The following is a 3,547-nucleotide window of genomic DNA, read 5'->3' as shown; positions in this document are numbered from 1 at the left end:
TGCATATGCATATAGATATATATATATATAATTTGGAAAAGTTTAAGAGTTCTGCTTTCTGTGGTATTTTGAAATATTTAGCTTGTATTTGAATGTCTTACATGTATCAAGGCATACAGAGTTTAGATAAAGCTGAACATTTATGACCCAAATTCTCTAAAGGTTCAGGTAAACTATGAGCCCTTAATTTTGATGTCTCCCTTACAGCTCTGTTGTTACTAAGATCAGAGCTATAAGGCTTGAGTTGGTTTTCACAAAATGATCTAGTTGTTGGAGAAGTAAATTTTATGACTGGTATTGAACTCCTGTATTGAGATCTATTGTGTAAAGGATTTTAGCAGGAATATCTGAGGAGTCTGTAAGTTACTTGAAACCAGAATAGTGACCCTAAGGACATGATATTTTCCAGACTGCCCCAAGAAAAGAGATTTCCAGGGACCAGACAACCTCATGGGACACCTAGAATTCAAAATGAAATATGCTCATTGACTGTACCTGGGCTACATTGTTGTTTGATCACTATTGTTTTACTTTGTTTATTGAGTTTCTTGGTGACTTTGTTGTACATCTCCCCCTTGCTTATGCTTGTTCTGCAACCTTGGTGCCACTGGAATTTTGTGTCCCTTGCCTCTTTAGGATACTAACCGCCAGCAAACATGGTTAATTAACTCCTATTGACCTTCAGGGCTTCTAGAGCTCCCTTTGGTCAAGAGGAGGGAAAAATGTGAAAATGGATACCTTGATTTGCTTGAATTCCCCAGTTATCCAGGTCACTAGAAGAACTACAATGAGGAGGCAGCTAGGTGGCACAGTGGATAAAGCACTGGCCTTGGATTCAGGAGGACCTGAGTTCAAATCCAGCCTCAGACACTTGACATTAGCTGTGTGACCCTGGGCAAGTCACTTAACCCTCATTGCCCTTAAAAAAAAAAAAAAAAGAACTGCATGAGGACTGGCTGCATTGCTTGACATACCAACAATGCTTTGCCTCAGTCAAGTGAGCTGGAGAAGGAAATGTCAAACGACTTCAGTATCTTTGCCAAGAAAACTTCAAATGGCGTCACAAGGAGTAGAATACAACTGAAAAAAACTAAACAAGAAACAACTAGTATGAACAAAGGATGTCATGTTGGTGGTAGAAAAAGAGCTCTATAGTCTTCCTCTCTGGATCTGTAAGGTAGTCTTCAGTGACCTGGTTAATCTTTCTCTTGTCTAGAATGAATTCTTATTTTTGTAACTCAGGTTATAGACTGAAGTGCTGTACTGTTTTAAGTCATTAATTACTCAAAATCAAGGACCTTGAATCAGTTTAATCAACCATTTAATAAGAACCTACTAAATACCTTTGCTTCACCCTCAAATTAACAAGCTGGCTGAGTAGCTTGCACTAATTCTTGAATGCTGCTAAAACAAGGTGGCAGTGACTTGAAGCGTGAACTTAATGTTCAAAAAAAAGGGTGAGATTAAAATGTCACAGACAGTTGAGCTCAGCCTAGTCTCTATAGAGGCAGAAGATGGTTATAGGTATGGGAAGGTAGAAGACCTAGTATACAGTCCATTCCTCTCTGCACAAAAATGTACACAGCTGATACTTGGAAGCTGATATAGGTGACTTTTTTTTTTTTTTGCAGGGCAATGAGGGTTAAGTGACTTGCCCAGGGTCACACAGCTAGTTAAGTGTCAAGTGTCTGAGGCTGGATTTGAACTCAGGTACTCCTGAATCCAGGGCCAGTGCTTTATCCACTACACCACCTAGCTGCCCCCTAGGTGACTTTTTAAATCCAGCACCCTCATCATTTAAAGGAGTGAACCGAGGGCTTTGGAGGGAAATTATTTTCCCATGTTCACTGAGCTCATCAAAGGAATAAATGTAACTAGAACCGAGATCTTCTAATTTCCCTTTCTAGTTTTCATTCCATAACAAAACATTTGCAAGTAAATATTGAATAAGTATCTTTTGATAATATCACTGAATATTGCTACTTTTAAATGTTAACTTAGGAATTTGGAAAATTGAGTCCCTAAAGAGGGTGGTTTCAGGATAAGACCTCTTAAATGGGGAAGTGGTAAAAGCATTTTATCAGTTGGATTGTACCCCATCACTAAAAGGCACCATAAAAGAAGGTTTGCTTGAGAGTGGGACAACATTAAGTGGTTTCAGATTATTTGCATACAGGATATCCAGATTTTTTAGAATTGTGAAGGCTTCTTTTTCATTTTCTCAGGATCAATTCTTTTTAAAAATCATTTAGAAAATTAAATTGCATTTTTTTTCAATCAGCAAAAATCTGCCTTCTCTCCCTCATCCTGTGCAGTAGATAAAGCACCAGCCCTGGATTCAGGAGGACCTGAGTTCAAATCTGACCTCAGACACTTAACACTTAGTAGCTGTGTGCATTTTCTAGATATTAAGGGTGGAGGGGAGCCCACAACTTTCTGTTGTTCTGCCATCTTGGCACTGTTCTCCATATGATCAATTCTTTGGGTAAATTTTACCAGGAATAGACTAAGAGGGAATTACTATCTTCAAATACTTTAAGGGATATATTGGGGAAAAGGGATTGGTCCTCTTTTAGTTTTACTTCAGGGGACAAAACTAGAACCAATGTACAGAAATTACAGGAAGTCAGATTTCAGCTCAGTATAGAAAACTTTTTTTCCTTATACTTATGACTATTCAAAAATATAGTGGTGAGTTTTCCTATTATTAGGTTCTTGCCAACCCTAAAGTTCTTTCAGAAAATGGTCCTGTATAATAACTGATATATAGCCTCAAAGGAACAAAATATATTTATAAATCAAATAGCTTAATTAAGATTAAAAGCAACCATAGTCTACCACTACTTTATGGACAGAAAAAAAAATATATTTCATTATCACATCTCTGGAACCAAGATAGATATTTTCATAATATGAATTAATATCTTTGAATGTAGTTTTCATTTACAATATCATAGCTGTCATAAAAACTTCAAAAGTTTATTTTCTTTTCCATTATTAAAACACCACTCTTTGTCCATATATACAATAAATATTTATTGTTGCATTTTTCATCATAATAAAGAACTGGAAATTAAAAGGGTGTCTACCAATTCTGGAGACTGAACCAAATTATGATATGTGAATGTAATGTAATATTAGTGTTTCTTAAGAAATGCTAAAAGAAATGGATTTTTAAAAACTTGGGTAGTTTTTATGAAATGATGCACAGTAAAGTGAGCAGAAACAGAAAAACAACCTATATAATAACTACAACACTATTTAAAAATGGAAAGACTTAAGAATGTGAATCAATGAAATGAACACTCATGATTCCAGAGAACCAATAATGAAAGCTGCTATCCCTCACCTGAAAGAAGTGGGGGAGAGTGGTTTGACATGCAAAATGAGACATACAATTTTGGAAATGGTCAATGTGTGGATATGTTTACCTAATTATACTTATTTGTTACAAGAATTTTTATTTCCTTAGTCTGGAGGGGGGGGAGCCTTGAAAGGGAGAGAGAGACTAGCAATAATGATGCCCCCCCAAAAAAAGAAAAAGAGA

This window comes from Dromiciops gliroides, chromosome 2 (genome assembly GCF_019393635.1).
Source record: "Dromiciops gliroides isolate mDroGli1 chromosome 2, mDroGli1.pri, whole genome shotgun sequence".
Classification (NCBI taxonomy): domain Eukaryota; kingdom Metazoa; phylum Chordata; class Mammalia; order Microbiotheria; family Microbiotheriidae; genus Dromiciops; species Dromiciops gliroides.
The sequence above is the reverse complement of the archived record's forward strand: the minus strand, read 5'-3'. Positions refer to the sequence as shown.